We start from the raw sequence: 19,575 nt of genomic DNA, 5'->3' as shown, positions 1-19,575 counted from the left end.
CGCTTCAGGTAGCCAGAGCTCGAATCAGAGGGTTAGGATGATACAGCAAGTTTCTAGAAAAGTTATTTGAAATTCTTTTGATGAAATCATAAAATGATTCAATCTGTAACATATCTTGGAGCTGTGCATTTGATGTGGTATAGTCAGCACCAGTAACTTTTAAGCAGACTTATCGTTGGATTGCATGTAGTCTTCTGATGATTCTTGGATGAGCGGAATTCCAAGCTTCACAACCATATGTCATCACTGGTCTTATGACCGATGTATAAAGCCTTACTTTGAGGGGAAGGTTGAGATACGGAGATCTAATCAGTGGGTATAAGTGAATAAATCTGGCCAGAGCTTTGTTTCTTGCATATTCTACATGTTCACTGTAGCGCAGAATCACTCCTAGATATTTAACTTCATTCTCGTAGTCAATGTTTTCTGAGAAGAGAGGAAGGCAATCTGGTTTTTTAGGTTTCCTATGGGTGAATATGATAGCTTGTATTTTTTCAATATTTACTCTTACTCTCCAATTTGTAAGCCACGTTTCTAGAGCATTGAGTTGTGTTTGTAACTCGATGTGGGCATTGTTGATGTTGAAAGGATGCGAAACTGCGGTCAGCACCATCTGGCTTTGGGGGTCTGAAATAAGGTGATCAGCGCCCAACGTCGTAGGTGGTGAACATTAGAACTACGTGTTGGGTACATTACCCAGAGATCTCTATTTATCCGTTCGAGATATTGCTGCACGGGAGAGTCGAGGAGACGAGATGGCGGATTGAAACTTGCTGATAAGTGAACATAAAGTGATACGTGTGTGTATAAGCAGTGTATGTTAAGCAGTGATGTTTATGGACGTTGTAAAAATAGTGTTGTTGAATGTATTGTAAAGTAATAGTAATATAATAAATTGAACTATCTAAGTAGTTCTTGCAGACTTTTCCATTGCGATGTACAATAAATACCCAAAGAATAGAATCCCAATTATCTAACCTTTTGCTTTATTTTTTGTCTCTGTCTGGTTATATTTTAATCGGATAGTGTAAAATAGATCGTCTCTTTTATCTTCCTGTTGGCTCCGGTAAGAATTTTCAGTAGAAGATGCTGTGAGGAATAAAACTGTAAATGTTTTATTTTAAATGAGTTAGTTTTGAATATCGATGAGGGTGGGAGGGAATACTTTCTGCACTGTTTAACATTTTTGTCACCAGGTGCGCTGCTAAATGCATGGAGTAATCACTCTTTTCGCTACTTAGTGCGCTGCTAGATGTAATAACGCCCCTCCCACAAACAGATGGCAGTAAGATTAATTTCTACAACAGCGCCTCTAGTGTGTGTTACGGGAAACTCAGTAAGTTTCGCATCCTATTATATATTCATCCATCCCTCCTTCTGTAGTGTCATGTCGCACAATCTTCGAGGCATAAGTGAGGTGTGTCTACGAAATAGGATTCGAACCTCGACTTCTCCGAACTCATAGTTCTTGCCACCAACGTCAAGAAGTGAAAAACGAGCGCTTGTATTGCACAGTCCAGATCGAGAAAAGTACTTTAAAGTTCAGCTCTAAAGGATAAGAAGGATAAAGAATTAAAAATATTTCGGATTCTATCATTGCTTTTATATTTTATTTCGTGTACATAGGAATTCTCTTTGTTTTAGTTTGGTGTATATGTACCTTTAAACTTTAAAATATTATTTTCTTTATTTCTATGGCTGATGCTTTGTTTGTTTTCTTTTTGAAATGTATTTCAGAATTGTCTACATGTATTTAGTCATCACAAAACATCAATTACTTATTAATATTAATTTAAAATGACTTATTTCGCAAATCACTGCCTTAAAAAGTTGCTTCCCTACGTCATTGTAATACAGAGCTTAACTTCAAAGAACAGAACCCAGAGCGCTGACGAACTTTACATCCATTATCAACTGGAGTAGAAATGATAAGCGATGGAATGTAAGCATGACTTGTTCTGACTGTAATTTATCATTTACATCCCATTAGCATCCCTTTCTCGCGTAAAACTCACTGGATTTCTTGAACTTCCTTCTTTGTACACGTCAACAGCTAAGAGACAGATGAAATCCATTGTTTGCGTTCTAATTCTAGTTGTCAGTTAAGTTTTGCCTTATGTCCGAGCAAGTTTTCTCAAAATGTCTGCGTTTTACCAGTTTGACGAGATCCGTAACAAAACTTCTACTTGTTCTTGGTGCACAAATGTTACTGAAAGTTGCAGTACCACAGGTACAGGTCTGGACTCCGTATTAAACCGGAGGAGAAATTATTGTTCAAGAACTTAACACCATTGCTGTAATTGTTTAGAGTCGACCTACAACACGGACAGCACAAAGTAATTCCTTCTGTCTGGAGTTGTGTGACTCATGGATATACTACAAGACATATTTCTTTTTACTGTTTCCATTCTCTAACATCAAGTTAATTGTAAGCTATGAATAAAAATCAATCCTCCATTAATAATCCTTATATTTTGAAACTCAATATAAAATTATTGTTATAATAGCCATACCCGTGCGCTCCGCTGCACCCGTTAGAAATAAATATAAAGTAATTACATAATCTAAAATAGGACATTTGATCCAGGGAACATTCGTGTTTGATAGAAGGATAAATTGTTTATTATGTTACTTAATTTAAATTGTATTTAAAACATTAAAATACGATCATTTTGATCCAGAGACCACTCATTTGGTCATAAAAATTATTTTAGGAAATACAGGAAACGAATGTACAGAATAGCCTATCAAGTTTTCTGTGCATAAGAAGCTATTTTAATCTTACCTGTCCTCGATTCACTCAGAAGTTACTGTAATAACATTATAGCATTATGTCCATCTAGAGAAACTACACTTTCCAATGGTGAATTAATAATTAATTATACAAATCGGTTAATTTAGCTTCCGATATTACTTCATAAAAAACACAGAAACATTCTCTGTAGGCTATGTTTCATACCTTTTGATTGTTGTTGTCCATGGCCCCTTATAGACGAAGTCATTTGTTTTTTATTTCATTGCACCGCCTTAGATGGCGTTATTGTAATTTTGAAACTCATTTACCTCATTAAATATCAGTCCTATCAACATTTTGTATGGAATAAAACTTATCGGAAATGATTTTTAAAGAAACTTTTGCTATGTAACATATTTCACAAAAATCAATAATAAGCGAGATATTTCGATTTATTTAATTCAGGCCCCCTTATAACCCCCCTTTTAAATAAAGTATTTTGAATGTCATATAGCCTATAATCTAAATTACAACGAACTTAATTTATATTCCCATTTTCATCGAAATCCGTTTAGCCATTATTGCGTGAAAAGGTAACAAACATCCAGACAGACAGACAGACATACATACAAATAAAAATTTCAAAAAAGCGATCTTCGGTTTCAGGATGGTTAATTACACATATTAACACCAATTATTTTTGGAAAATCGAAAATTACCAGAAAAATTTTGGCTACAGATTTATTATTAGTATAGATTTTATTCCGGACCTCTATTGCCAACTGCAAAGGAAGTCAGATGTTCCGATAAAGGAAAAGAAAAAGAACGCCACATACAGTACAATTAACAATTAACAGATTATACTGTATAAGCTCAAAAGGATGTCCCCTATGTAGTTTTATTATATCCATATTTAGTATGTGAGTAATGTCAAATATTAATTAACTTTCTATAGTTACGCTTGTATCGTGTCAGTTTCGCTTCAAAGTCGAAGTACAATAATTGAATAACATTATTTTTAAAAATATATTGCAACCCTCCCATGGGTCATAAGAAACTCATCCAAGTGGGTTATGTGTATTCAAGGTGGAAAGGAACATCTCAAAATGTTCAGCAGAGCATCGATTATTTTCTGTTTAATTTTTGTCACTCTTTTACTGAATCATCCGCTATATGCGGACTTTCGTTATGTATAGGAATGGACGCTTTCACATTGTTGAATTTATCGGATATGACGTAAATATTTCCATTGTGACTAAGGTCGAATGATATCAGTATAATTTATGTTCCACCAAAGCTTTCAATTTTTCTGTTTATGTGAAAGGAATATACTCCTAGACATTACACATCAGAAACTTTAACATGTGGTGTCTTTTAAGAAAATCGAAGAAATAACCAATTTCAGGATTAGAATATTCTCTGAGTATAAACCTGAAAATACTTTGAAATATTAAAAACATCTCCTAACACTATTTTCTTCTTCTTGTTTTTCCTTTTACTCTTTTCTAAGCCCGTCAGGCTATCTTGATCAAAATAAGAATTAGACATTTCTTTCCAAGACTTCTCTTTGCTGTAAGATAATCCCAACAAATATTCATCGTTGTATTATTCTTTAACTTCATAATAAGTGTATGAAATTAATTCATTTTCGCTTTTAACCATCCAGCTACATTTTGTATCTCACGTAGTTCTAGTCATATCTGCTATTTTACTACATAATTGAGAACAACCGAGGAAATAACAGTAGAATAACGTACATCAATTGAAATATGAAACCATTTCATTATTAAAAATTGCAACTACTCATAGATGTGGCTACAACTTTTCGAAAGCTTCGAAAAGAAGAATCATCTCCAAGAATAACACTCTTAACCCCTTCAAGTCTGATGTACATTATAGTGTACAATAGTGATCGCCAAAAGCTGTGTCGCGACACATGCCCCTGCCTCCACTCAAGCGTAACCATGACAACGTACCCCCACCCTCTGTTTACAGCCTTCACTTCGATATAAGTAAAGACATTTATCAGCAGCGGACTTACGCATGTACTGTTACAAGTGTGTAGGATAATATGTTTCGATGTCTTTTCCAAAACAGATAGTAAGTAAAAACTTAATTTTAAGTTGCATGGGAGAAAAAGTATTTGTTTTGTGCAGATGGCAAAAATATGAGATACTTAATTTGTTGTAAAATTTTAAATGAAGTATAAAAGAACAATGTACGTTGTCATTATTCTTCTTGTTCTGAAGACTACAACGCCCTTACCTGTAACTTGAATATTTCATTAATAAACGAACAATAAAAAGTATCGGCTTCTATGTCTTAATCGGGGTAAAATATTTCGACGTTTTTTTCGACGTATGTAGTGTAATTTGAATATTTCATTAATAAATAAACAATAAAAAGTATCGGCTTCTATGTCTTAATCGGGGTAAAATATTTCGACGTTTTTTCGACGTATGTAGTGTAATTTGAATATTTCATTAATAAATAAACAATAAAAAGTATCGGCTTCTATGTCTTAATCGGGGTAAAATACTTCGACGTTTTTTTGAAGCATGTAGTGTAATTTACAACTTCGTGACCAGCCTGGTACACTTTTCTAATTTCATATATCTGCAGATGTAAAGTATACGTTGTTTTCATGGCAAATAAGAAAACTATTTTATTTTATTAATAACAGAAAAATAATGAATAGCAGGATAAAAATTAACATGGAAAAGCGTATAGGCTTAGGCCTACAGTTAATAAGTAGAAGAATATTATATTGCTTTTTTTTTTTTTTGGTTACAGTCCGTCTCTGCACTGTTATTCACTGCATTACCTGAGGAGATACCCACTCCACCCCTCTCCCTGCGATAGTGATGTGCGGGTTGCATTTTACGTCACAATTTCGTGGTATTTGGCATCCACTGGTGTACAATGTTTTTTTTTTTTTTTTTTTTTTTTTTTTTTTTTTTTTTTTTTTTTTTTTTTGGAATATCTTCGATACTTTTAAATATTTTGAAGAATTCATCGTGATAGAAATGGAGAATATTATTTTTGAAACATTTCTATACCTGAATTGAAAACAAAATTTAAAATTTTGGGGCCCCAGAGGTCAAAATTGTCCCAAAAGTTTTATTTTCTGTGAAGACTTGATTTTGTAATTTTGGATCCCCGGAATGATTATGTGACCAGTTTTTTTCTTCAGTTTTTTTAAATATAAATTCAGGTCTGAAGGGGTTAAGAGAAGAATTGATTTACTTAGCGCCATTTCATTGTTTGTGTGAGTGTGTGAGTGTGTGTGTATGTTCTTCCTATTCTTAGTAACCAAGTCATTCAGTCCTCGCATTGACGCATTTATAAACGTACTAGTGGCTTGTGCAGCAAATGCTGCAAACTAAGTTCATTAGACGTTCAAATAAACATTTTTCAGATTTATTTTCAATGAAGAATACCAGACATTCTGAAAGTTATTTACTTCCATAATAATGAAACATACTCCCCTGAATGGTTTTTTTGTACCAAATACTTTTTCTTGAACCTATACACCTTCAGTTTTTTAGTTTGAACGCGAAAACGCAAGTAACAATGTCAGGACTATCAGTCAGTTTTTCATGTAGGAGTAAAGCAATAGCTATTTCAGGTCATTGCGGATTGTAGGTGAAAGTTAAAAAAAATTTCAGGTTTTCTATGCTTTCGAACAATAGACATAGCATCTTGGTATAGCTGCTGCATGTTTCGTAAACTACCTTGAAATGTAGAGGGTAAAATCATTTTATCCAGCTAAGAGATCTTGCTGAAATGATCGGGAAACTGCAAAATCTTATAGGCCCTCTTATTTTATCAGTAAGTAATACCTTTTGATCTTTCCTTAGGAACTGTAATTTTTGCGCTCTCTCGAGCCAATACTGAAGAGAATCACGCATATAAATATATACACTACACCGCCATTAAATATATGAAAAAGACCCAACCCCACTTGATTAATAACTATAAAAATATTTGAATTTTAATAATAATATTATTATCTTACGTAAGTTTTATAGTTTTCTGTAACATATACTATATAGCCGCCACTCAGTAAATTACAGAAATCAAGATCTAATTTAAGATATTCTCTACATCTACTTATATAAACCCCAAATATTTTCACTTTCATATCATCAATATAGCATTAATATGTATAATTACTGAAAAATAGTCACAGCATGGCATTAACTATAATAATATTTCATTTCTAATAGTAATAATGTCATCAAACCGCCTCAAGTTTTGTAGTTTTTAATATCCAATACACAGCTGTAACCAGAAAATTACACACCACAGAATCGAACCTGTTAATTATTTTTAGTAAGTTAAGTTTTTAATAATCAATTTAATTTGAGCTCTAAATATGTCAGCATTCTTGCAGATTATGGCCTTCGTGTAATATTGCTTACCGTAGATGTGTTTTGTTTTATTCTGAAATGCAATTAGTTAGTGACGACAGATGGATTTTAGAAAACAGGAACGTTTTGTTGAAAAATGGACATTTCACTGAAAACTACTATTTTTCCGAATAACTTTGGGTTCCAAGCTTCAGAATGAGGGGTCATTTATTAAAATCCGTTCAGCCGTTTTCCCGCAATTTCCATTACCAGTTCAAATTATATGTATAGATTATTGCATTGTTTCATATGTTCGTTTTTGTTCCAATTTTCTTGCTTTCCCAATCTCCCTTTTATCATTTGGGCACCAATGCAACGTTTGTTTTTAAATCTGCTACAATCCCCATAATATAATTTCAACGATAAATAATTTGAATCCACGTAGGAAAATATGTGACTGTCTGACACGTATCTGCACTCGTAACTCAAGTTTTGGACCTGAGTTCCATTTCTGTCGATATTCGAGCATGGTGACAACCGGCTAGGTCGATAGATTATTGTCAGCACTTCAATATCGCGGGTATTAGTCACTTTTCCTGTATCCCTTTGCAATCAATCTTCCCCTCATTTCTTCCACTCTCATGTGAGTTGCTTGTCGTCCCTTCTCCCCGCCATTCATCTTGTTGAGTGAAGGCGCAAGGAGACATTTCCTGTTCATCCTACGTGATAGATGGGCTAGGAAGGTTTTCCATAAACCTATGAGACAAACGTTTCTTAAACTGGGTCGCTTTATATTCTGGTGAACTCCAGGGGAGAACATACCATAATTCAAGGAAAGAGCAGAACTTGTGTTTTCAGTCCCGACGGGAATATCTCGAGGAGCAGGGACACGGTTCTTCTGCAATATTTGTGAAGTGAGGGACGTGGAGGGATCATTGTATGCATGAGTGTCCCCCATAATTCATTGTGTATTCTGAACTTACTGCGATATATAACACTGAACAACAAATTTTTACTTTTTGCCTTGCTCCCAAGTATAAATAAGTGAATATTACTAATATCTGTGCCCTAAATCTGAATTTAAAATCCAAATTTCGCGATTTCTAGCTTGAGCTCTCATATGTATTTTGCAATTCATTTTTATTAATTTTCAGTAAAGTCTATGATATATAATAGCTATGAATATTTATTTTCAGTCAATGACTTTACTATTAATATATGCAAGGTGCAAGTCCTTACATTACATGATTTAATATTGTATGAACGTTTTCGTCGGTTTCATACCAACATCATCAGATACAACATTCTATATAGCAATATCATCACTAACAGGTACATATGAAGAGTACACGGAAAAGACGATCAAGGTCCATCAAAAATCGAAATTGAGTTAATAATGCCATCTTATAGTGGAAAGGAAGTACTATCATGTGGTCTAGCTAGTAATAACAAATAATCATTCTTGACATTCCACTACGTCAATTTATATTAAATACACACATAACAAAGTATTAAGTGCTTAAACTTTTAAATTCGTTTTTCTCGAAACTTTCTAAAATGGACCTTGATCGTTATTCCCGTGTACCCTTCATATGTCTCTACAACCAAAATACAATCTATAGTAATAAGCATACAATATGATAAAAACATGATAAAATCCAACATAATTAGGACATAAATGTGTCTTTCATGTGTGACTACACCCTACTGTCAAATGATTAAAAGCACACGTTGATTACAATACTTGTACAAATATGTTTGCAGGTCTTCACTGATAAAATAATAAAAATAAAATGAAATCTGTATACTATATTGTGTGAAGAGATGCATTACAGTCTTTGAACTATGTTAACTGATTTGTTCGTGCACAAGGCACAACCTCAGTCTATATGCCATGACGTACACACATTTAGAAGGTGAAAAGACTTGCAGTAACGATAAAACAAGAATACGGGCACGAACAAATCAGTTAACACAGTTCAAAGACTGTAATGCATCTCTTCACACAATATAGTATACAGATTTCATTTTATGCAAATCTAGTCTTTCAGGTAAGGCTCCCTGTAAAGCAGATTTGAATAATTTCAAGGGAAAAATTGTTCCGGGGCCGGGTATCGATCCCGGGACCTCTGGTTGAACGTACCAGCGCTCTTTTCAACTGAGCTGCCCGGGAACTCCACCCGACACCTGAAAGACTAGATTTGCATAATATATACGTCACTGTGTACGTTAACATAAAACCATAATTCCAAGTCACACAGAGTTTGTAGTAGTAGTAGTATTTATTTATTTAACCTGGTAGAGATAAGGCCGTCAGGCCTTCTCTGCCCCTCTACCAGGAGGTTACAACTACAATATCAACAATAAAATTACAATTAAGTTAGTATTAAATTTACAATTACAATTACAAATAATATTACAATTAGTATTAAATTTACAATTACAATAAAATCAAAGTACGAAAAGATTACCTGAATAATTAAAGCTAGATAATTTATCATAGAGAAACAAAGAATATTTTATATTTACTGAATTACAAATTAAATCTAGAATAACAAAATTGCATAGTGATGAAATTACTGAATATTGAAATATTTTGTGATAGATTAAAGAAACTATTTACAAGTAATCAATTACTGACCAAGTGCCTAGTAAGTTTTCGTTTGAATTCAATTTTATTTCGACAGTCCCTGATGCTAGCAGGTAGCGAATTCCAGAGTCTTGGCAGGGCTATTGTGAAAGATGATGAGTATGAGGAGGTGCGATGGGATGGTATTGTTAGTATTGTTTCATGACGAGAGCGTGTGTTCAGATTATGGTGGGAAGAAAGGTAAGTGAAGCGAGACGACAGGTACGAAGGAATAGAAGAGTTCAAGATTTCGAAGAGAAAGAGAAGTGAATGTAAATTTCTTTTCTTATCTAGTTTGTGTGCACTCGATGTGGGTCTCTGGCGTTTCGTCAGCCCACGCGAGTTGTGTGGATATAAAGGGAAAAGTTGAGACGGTGTCGGGTGGAGTTCCCGGGTAGCTCAGTTGGAAAGAGCGCTGGTACGTTCAACCAGAGGTCCCGGGATCGATAGCCGGCCCCGGAACAATTTTTCCATTGAAATTATTCAGTTTTCATTTTATTTTTTATTGTATTATCAGTGAAGACCTGCAAACATATTTGTACAAGTATTGTAATCACACGCTTGCTTTTAATCATTTGACAGTAGGGTGTAGTCACACAAGAAAGACACATTTATGTCCTAATTATGTTGGATTTTATCATGTTTTTATCATATTGTATGCTTATTAATATATATTGTATTTTGGTATGTAGAGACATATGTACCCGTTAGTGATGATATTGCTATACAGAATGTTGTATCTGATGATGCTGGTATGAAACCGACGAAAACGTTCATACAATATTAAATCATGTAATGGAAGGACTCGCACCTTACATATATTAATAGTAAAGTCATTGACTGAAAATAAATATTGATATTATGTCTCATATGTAATTTAGATTTTTTTGTGCGTCTTCATTTTCCCTTCTACAGGGTCGGCAAAATAAAACTGGCCCGGAAAATCTGTAATATTTACATGTACTATTATGGGTCTGTAAAAATGAACATTTTTGAAGAATATTAATTAATATCTAATAACCCATTGTTGCATCGAAAGCACAGTTTTCTGCATTGTCAGGGTCATTTCCACGTCAGACTTATACATATAAATTCTTATTTTGTATTCTCATAGTTATGAAACAAAAGGGATGAATTCTTTAAGATTGTTTGAACCAAAAAGCAACACTGTTACAATATTTAATCATAGTAGTAATTTAGGCCCAAGAATATATAACAAATTTATATTCAAATATCCTAATCTTGTCAGTTCTAATAGTTCTAGTATTAAATCTGCAGTGCTCGGGAAAAGTGACACAAGTCAGTTTCCACAGACCTTTTTTGATAATTTATTGACAACTTACACTGGTTTATGTCGATTTGATTTTCTTCTGTATGAATTATTGTAATGGGAGAAATACTTATGTATTTTTTTTTTTCCAAGCGAGCAGATGTTCCGTAAGTTGTCAATAAATTATCAAAAAAGGTTTGTGGAAACTGACTTGTGTCACTTTTCCCGAGCACTGCAGAAATTTAAAACGTTATGTATGGATTTTATAAAAATTGAAAAATTGTAAATTTAAATTTATATATTCTAATTGCATAGTAGACATAAGACAAATTGTATTGTATACTTATTAATTTTCAATTCAGGAATCCGCCCCTGAGCACGAGTTCTACTCTTTCAGGGGCGAGCTAAAGTTTTTCTGTATATATTATATTTTATGTTACAATTATTAGCAAAAATAAATAAATAAATAAATGAGGGATGAAGTTACAGGAGAATGGAGAAAGTTACACAACACAGAACTGCACGCATTGTATTCTTCACCTGACATAATTAGGAACATTAAATCCAGACGTTTGAGATGGGCAAGGCATGTAACACGTATGGGCGAATCCAGAAATGCATAGCCTATAGAGTGTTAGTTGGGAGGCCGGAGGGAAAAAAAGACCTTTAGGGAGGCCGAGACGTAGATGGGAAGATAATATTAAAATGGATTTGAGAGAGGTGGGATATGATGATAGAGAATGGATTAATCTTGCTCAGGATAAGGACCAATGGCGGGCTTATGTGAGGGCGGCAATGAACCTCCGGGTTCCTTAAAAGCCAGTAAGTAAGTATGTATGGATTTTATAAAAATTGAAAAATTGTAAATTTAAATTTATATATTCTAATTGCATAGTAGACATAAGAAAAATTATATTGTATACTTATTAATTTTCAATTCAGAATCCGCCCCTGAGCACGAGTTCTGCTCTTTCAGGAGCGAGCTAATGTTTTTCTGTAGATATTATATTTTATGTTACAATTATTAGCAAAATAAATAAATAAATAAATAAATAAATTTCATATAATATATTTTCCGCGGGCCAGTTTTATTTTGCCCACCCCGTATAATCGCTATTGTCATTTCATAAAGACTTTTTTTCTCATTTTAATAAACGTAGATGAAAAGAAGTAGACCTACTGCATGTTATGTAAACGGCAGAAGCTAATAAATGAATTACTTAACATGTACTAAACAACGCTAAGATTCGCTGACATTAGTCTTCCTTTAGGATGTCTGTGCACATACTTGTCTCTCTTATTAGCTCCACAAGTAATTAGTTTCGTTATTAATCTCAGTAGGAGGTTGGCGATGCAGTATATGTATAGTTCTCTGCGATATGTAACATATAATGAACTCCAGCACAAAGGAACTTCCATATGGCGAAGCGGAGCATGAAATAAAAGCGAAAAAATTACAGAAATGCAAAGCACAGCGAATAACTCCACAGTGATATTTCACATGGAAACAAAAATCAAATCAATTGAAAGTAGTTTATGTTTTATAGACTTTTGAAAAGACAATTATGTTCGAAGTTATGTGATGCTACTTCCGCATTTGCCTATTCTTTTTCCTTTCATATTGAAGCAAAAATATAGTACATAATTAATTCTTTTTAATCTAAACTTTATATGATTTTCCACAATTATGGGTACACAAGGTCATAGAGACACCATGAAGAAACAAGAAAACAAAGCAATCCTCTTCCTAGTAATAGCTGGCCAAGGAACTGACGCATTCTGGACTCTGTCGGTAAAGAACGAAACTATTTCTGAGGATAGCAAATGGAATCATCAAGCAAATCATATGAGTCTGTGATTACAGAAATGTTAATGAAGTCGCACTGGGTGACGCAGTCGGTATAGCGCTGGCCTTCCGTGCCCGAGGTTGCGGGTTCGATCCCGGCCCAGGTCGATGGCATTTAAGCACAGTCTAGTATATACAGTCGCGAAGCTCAATACATAGTAAATATGCAAACATTAGGTAGTTGCTCAACACTAGGATCGCTAATATCGCCTCATTACAGGCAATGCAAAATAGTACAGTCACAGTCTATTGTTTCCAGCACCCTCAAAACTCAAGCTTCGTGACTGTATATAGTAGACTGTGATTTAAGTGTGTAGACTGTGATTGACTCATGTCAATAAATTTAGTGACATGTAAAAGAACTCCTGCGGACACAATTCCGGCACACCGGCGACGTTGATATAAACTCGGCTGTTGCGAGCGTCGTTAAATAAAACATAATTTAAATTTATGTTAATGAATACAAACGGATTCATTGGAGCGGAAAGGGTTAATAAACAACAGGTTACACTAGGAGCGAACAATTAGCATTTTACAACCCGAAGTAATATTTCTTTTCATAATGAAACCAGAACTTTTCTACTTTCTTTCCACGTTTTTTTGGGGGTTTTCTTTAGTTTCAAAAACACTAGTTTGCACTGAAAATTGACTTTGACTATATTTTGATTTATGAAACGATCATCTATTTGGCATCTATATTATGAATGAAAGGTATTTAGTATAAGCGAAGAACATTGCTTAAAAAAAAGGATGAGCCAGCGGGGTAGCTCAGGCGGTAGAGCGTTTTCTTTCGCCTACTCATCCCGAAGTTGCTCTCGGGCGTGTGTTCGATTCCAGCTCGGGCCGATTACCTGGTTGGGTTCCTTCCAAAGTTTTCTCCAACCGTAAGGCGAATATGAGGTAATCTATGGCGAATACTCGGCCTCATCCCACCAAATACCATCTCGTTATCACCAACTCCATCAACGCTAAATAACCTAGTGGTTGATACAGTGTAGTTGAATAACCAAGGTAAAGCAAAACAAAAAATTATTTTACTATTGCTATGATGTACCGAGGTACATATATTCCGCGCAGGAATTCTGCGTTACCATATTATGAAGAATGGGTAGAACGGAGAAAAATTCTCTCCGGCACCGGGACTCGAACCTGGGTTTTCAGCTCTACGTGCTGACGCTTTATCCAGTTCCGATGCCGGATTGAATCCTTTTCAGTTTAAGTTCTACCTCTCAGCTTCCCTTTGGTAGCTTACCCTCATGTACTGTGTAACAATATATGACAATGTCCACCACACTATGTACAGAGATGCACTCATTACGAGTGATTAAGTGGCCGGGATTATATTAACTTACGTTACGAACTAATGTTTAATGAGCTAGAACAAGCTTTCGTTTGATATCCAAATTGCTTCAGATTATCAATACAACTCTTCCCAGTACTTTCTCATGTAAAATACTGAAACTGAATGATACTACAGAAAGCAATTGAAGGGTTCAGAGCTATAGTGGGCCAAGCGCCATATATTAAAAACAGAGAAAGCAAGGTTTAAGTTAAGTGTTTACCATAATTCAATGAAACATATAACAAGTAATATAAAGTATGCACATTAAAATTAAATAATATGTCAGTCTTCATTAAACTATGGTATTCAGGGCCATAGTGGGCCAAGCGCCATATATTAAAAACGGAGAAATCAAGGGTTAAAGTTAAGTGTTTACCATAATTCAATGAAAGATATAGCAAGTAATATAAAGTACGCACATTAAAATTAAATGATATATCAGTCTTCATTAAACTATGGTATTCAGAGCCATAGTGGGCCAAGCGCCATATATTAAAAACTGAGTAAACAAGGGTTAAAGTTAAGTGTTTACCATAATTCAATTAAACATATAACATGTAATATAAAGTAAGCACATTAAAACTAAATTATATATCAGTCTTCATTAAACTATGATATACAGGGCCATAGTGGGCCAAGCGCCATACATTAAAAACAGAAAAAAAAACAAGGGTTAAAGTTAAGTGTTTACCATAATTCAATTAAACATATAACAAGTAATATAAAGTAAGCACATTAAAACAAATATTTCAGTCTTCATTAAACAATGGTATTCACTTAACCTTAATCCTTGCTTGCTCCGTTTTTAATAAATGGCTCTTGGCCCAGTATACTCCGAACCCTTCAGTTTTTGCGTTGTCGTAATGGCAGTATATGTAAATGGCCATGTCCACTCACTCATAATAAGTGTATAGTCTGCGTACACTGCAAGTTGTAGGCTTGTTATATTTGCTTTTAGTTTTTGCTGAATAATTGTTTATGATGGATTTGTATTTATTTACACTGCAAGTGGGCAAGCACCCGGTGGCAGTGGTATACACAATATAAACAATACACAATAAAATGATAAACAATACACAATAAAATTTACAATACACAATAAAATTATACAATACACAATACAATTATATACACAATACAATTATATACACAATACAATAAGAATACACAACACAATTTAACACAATAATTATAAGTAATAATAAAACATAAAATACCTATTTTTACAATACAACCTACATATGTATAGACCCTACATAAGTTTCAGTAGTCTTTCACTTTACTTTCATCTCACTCACTGTAGTGGCACTATGACGCATTTCACTGACACTTTAGGACACATTTCACTGACACTATAGAACACATTTCATTGACACTCAATAACACATTTCACTGACACTATAGAACACATTTCATTGACGCTATAAATTATCACTGATCGGAACTATTCACTGCACTGTAAAACCATAACTTCACTGACTCACCTCGCTTCACTGATACAACAGTTCAAATAAATCAAATAATTACACCCTTATGCATACTTATAAACAGAACTACATTTAAGCTAAACATTTCTAGTCTAAGGCCCTCTTACACGCTATTTTTAAATAATTTACAATTCAAACCAAGGGAGTAACTCGTCAGGTTAAATAAATACATGTCACCTTAAAAAATTAAATGTTGAATGTCACCTTAATTTTAATTTGCACTTTATACACAACTTTTTAAGTTATTCTTGAATCTCTTTAAGGAAGGACAGCCCTCAAAGACCGCTGTAGATAGGTCATTCCAATCATTCCAGTCATTTGTTGATGTTTAACAAATTCCCCACTTCTGAGGTAAAATCATGTACTCTCTTCAAATATTAAATCATAGTAACTGTTTTTTCTTTCAGTCCTGGCATTCAGCAAGTGGCTAACTTTGTGTGTGGATTGTTTCAGGTGAGTCGTTCACACGGAGTGTAAAGTGAAGCACGAGTGTACAGCGAATATGCGAATGTGGAAAAATTTGGATTGAAGTTACTGCAGTTAAAAACAGTAAGTAGATATATCCAGCCAAATATTTATGAGTTGGAAATATTTATATATGAAATACTCTGTCTTGATATTTAAATACTGTACATATCCCCAGTCTATCTATCTTAACGCACCTACTAGCTTCTATTCATGAATAGGAAAGATAAATGTTCACTATATGGATTTTTCTGAAATGTAAATACAAAATTATTTCGGAAAACGTATTATTTGTCTTTATTGTGTTAAATTTTATATTACCTCGTTAACATGTTTCAGCCTGCTATTGGCCATCTTCAGAACTGGATGTTGCTGGTCTTGGCGCCTTTTATTTTGTTTTCTGTGGGGGTGTGTTTGTGTTGTGTAATGTGAGTCAAAGAGTGTGTGTGTTCTCAACACACAAACAAACAAATACAACCACACAGGCGTATACAAACTCAAATGTAACACCTGCAACAACTTCTATGTAGGACATACAGGCAGATCATTTCAAACACGTTACAAAGAACACATCACAGCCATAACAAAATTACAAAACACTTCCACATATGCAGAACACATCACAAATGATAACCACACCTATAGAGACATCAACACAGACATGGAAATACTGCACATCCAACCAAAAAGCCAGAAACTCAACACATTAGAACAATACGAAATATACAGACACACGAAAACACATCCAAATGAAATTTTCAACACACAACTCAATTTCAGAACACACACAGTCTTTGACTCCACATTACACTACACAAACACACCCCCACAGGAAACAAAACAAAACGCGCCAAGACCAACAACAACCAGTTCTGATGTTGGCCAATAGCAGGCTGAAACATGTTAATATTTACTTACTGGCTTTCAAGGAACCCGGAGGTTCATCGCCGCCCTCACATAAGCCCGCCATTGGTCCCTATCCTGAGCAAGAATAATCCAGTCTCTACCATCATATCCTACCTCCCTCAAATCCATTTTAATATTATCTTCCCATCTACGTCTCGGCCTCCCCAAAGGTATTTTGCCCTCCGGCCTCCCAACTAACACTCTATATGCATTTCTGGATTCGCCCGTACGTGCTACATGTCCTGCCCATCTCAAACGTCTGGAGTTTATGGTCCTAATTATGTCAGGTGAAGTATACAATGCGTGCAGCTCTGTGTTGTGTAACTTTCTCCATTCTCCTGTAACTTCATCCCTCTTAGCCCCAAATATTTTCATAAGAACCTTATTCTCAAACAACCTTTATCTTTATTCCTCTCTCAAAGTGAGAGTCCAAGTTTCACAACCATACAGAACAACCGGAACATGTTAATAAGGTAATATAAAATTTAACACAAGAAAGACAAATAATACGTTTTCAGAAGTGATATAGTGTTAAAAGTTGTGTAATCAAGATGTACAAAATTATTATAAATAACAATGAAATATTTTACAACCTATTAAGAAACGAGCAATTCCTTACATCTATGAATCCTATAACGTGAGTGAAAAGTGTGCACTTCGGAATTTGTTTTAATGATCTCAGTTAATAAAAACTTTGCTTTTTGCATAAAATTTTAACAGATACTTATTGGTTCCTTTTTTCAGTTAAGAATAATATGCTTAAATAGCTTATAATTACATTTTTATGATAAGTTAAAATAGGATTCACGTACTTTACAACGTTTGAAATAAAATATTTCAGTTTATGACTAACATCTACCTGAACAGTTCTAACGTCAATATTTGGTTGTCTTGTCAACGGCGACCAGTTCGTACGTAGGAATCGCCAAGTTAAGCTCTAATCCTTTCCATTGTGTCAGTTAGCAGGAGTTCAAATAATTTTTGTTGAGTGTTGATTCATCCGGAATATTGAAGTTGCAGTATTTGCGTAGAAATGCTTGAAACTTTGGCACTCCAAGTTTATACCACGGTATGTTTGCAGCAACCATTGCGATGCACAAATATTTATTACATTCACTGGTAGAAGATGAAGAAGGTTGCAGCTGAGTCATTCCATGCTAAACATCAGAGGGTTTCACATAAGTATAAGAACAGGAGCGAAACATCACTTTTGTAGGGGTGTCCTTAAAATATTGTTTTGTAGGCGTAAGGCGTAAATAATTTGGCTATTTTACTTATGACTTTTAAGGAACCTGGAAGTTCATTGTCGCCATCACATAAACCCGTCATCGATCTCTATCCTAAGCAAGATTAATCCACTCTCTACAATCATATCCCACCTCGCTCAAACCTATTTCAATATTATCCTCCCATCTACGTCTCGGTCTCTCCAAAGGTCTTTTTCTCTCCGGTCTCCCAACTAACACTATCAATTTCTGAATTCACCAATACGTGCTACATGCTTTGTCCATCTCAAACTTCTGGATTTAATGTTCCTAATTATGTCAGGTGAAGAATACAATGCGTGCAGTTCTGTGTTGTGTAACATTCTCCATTCTCCTGTAATTTCATCCCTCGTAGCCCCAAATATTTTCCTAGGCTCCTTATTCTCAAACACCCTTAACCTCTGTTCATCTCTCAAAGTGAGAATCCAAGTTTCACAACCATAAAGAACAACCGGTAATATAACTGTTTTATAAATTCTAACTTTCAGATTTTTGACAGCAGACTGGATGACAAAACCTTCTCAACCGAATAATAACAGGCATTCCCACATTTATTCTGCGTTTAATTTCCTCTCGAGTGTCATCTATATTTGTTACTGTTGTCTGAATATATTTTAATTTTTCCACCTCTTCAAAGGATACGTTTCCAATTTTTATATTTCTATTTCGTACAATATTCTCGTCACGAGACATAATCATATACTTTGTCTTTTCGGGATTTACTTTCAAACCTATCTCTTTGCTTGCTTGAAGTAAAATTCCCATGTTTTCCCTAACAGTTTGTGGATTTCTCCTAACATATTCACGTCATCCGCATAGACAAGCAGCTGATGTAACCCGTTAAGTTCCAAGCCCATTCTGTTATCCTGGACTTTTCTAATGGCATACTCTTTCATACATAATCCTTCCATCTATTCTCAGGACTTATCTTACCACTTCAACCATCCTGCTCTTCTTGCGGATTTATTTACATGAGATTTTAGTATTTCTGTGTGTGTTTGAAAGTATTTTTTGTAAATTGTTCTGTCTTGTTTGGCAGTTTTGAGCACTCCGTTTCTCCTTAGAAATTTGTTTTCTGTGGTCATGCATATGAGTTTTCTTTTCGATGAAAATTTCATCCAGATTTCATTGAAACTAGCCAACAATATTGTTACTTTCGTTATGTATATTATTATTATTATTATTATTATTATTGTTATTATTCCATATGTAGATGAAATTATTGGGGATCATCAGTGTAATTTTGGGCGTAATAGATCAACTATTCATCAGATATTTT

The 19,575-nt window shown here is 34.4% G+C and overlaps 1 protein-coding gene across 6 annotated transcripts in view; it reads left to right on the top strand.

Moving 5' to 3' along the window:
* LOC138709488 (uncharacterized) overlaps positions 1 to 19,575 on the top strand; it is a 967,551-nt gene that overhangs the window by 355,694 nt on the left and 592,282 nt on the right. For 2 of the 6 annotated variants that reach the window (XM_069840295.1, XM_069840293.1), the window contains exon 4: positions 16,114 to 16,209. The exons of the other annotated variants lie outside the window; for them this stretch is intronic. The gene's annotated coding sequence lies outside the window, so the exon portion shown is untranslated. The remainder of the gene's footprint in view (positions 1 to 16,113; positions 16,210 to 19,575) is intronic. 6 annotated transcript variants of the gene reach the window in all.

The sequence above is a fragment of the Periplaneta americana genome, chromosome 11 (genome assembly GCF_040183065.1).
Source record: "Periplaneta americana isolate PAMFEO1 chromosome 11, P.americana_PAMFEO1_priV1, whole genome shotgun sequence".
Taxonomy (NCBI): Eukaryota; Metazoa; Arthropoda; class Insecta; order Blattodea; family Blattidae; genus Periplaneta; species Periplaneta americana.
Note: the sequence above shows the minus strand (reverse complement) of the source record. Positions and strands in the feature narration are given on the sequence as shown.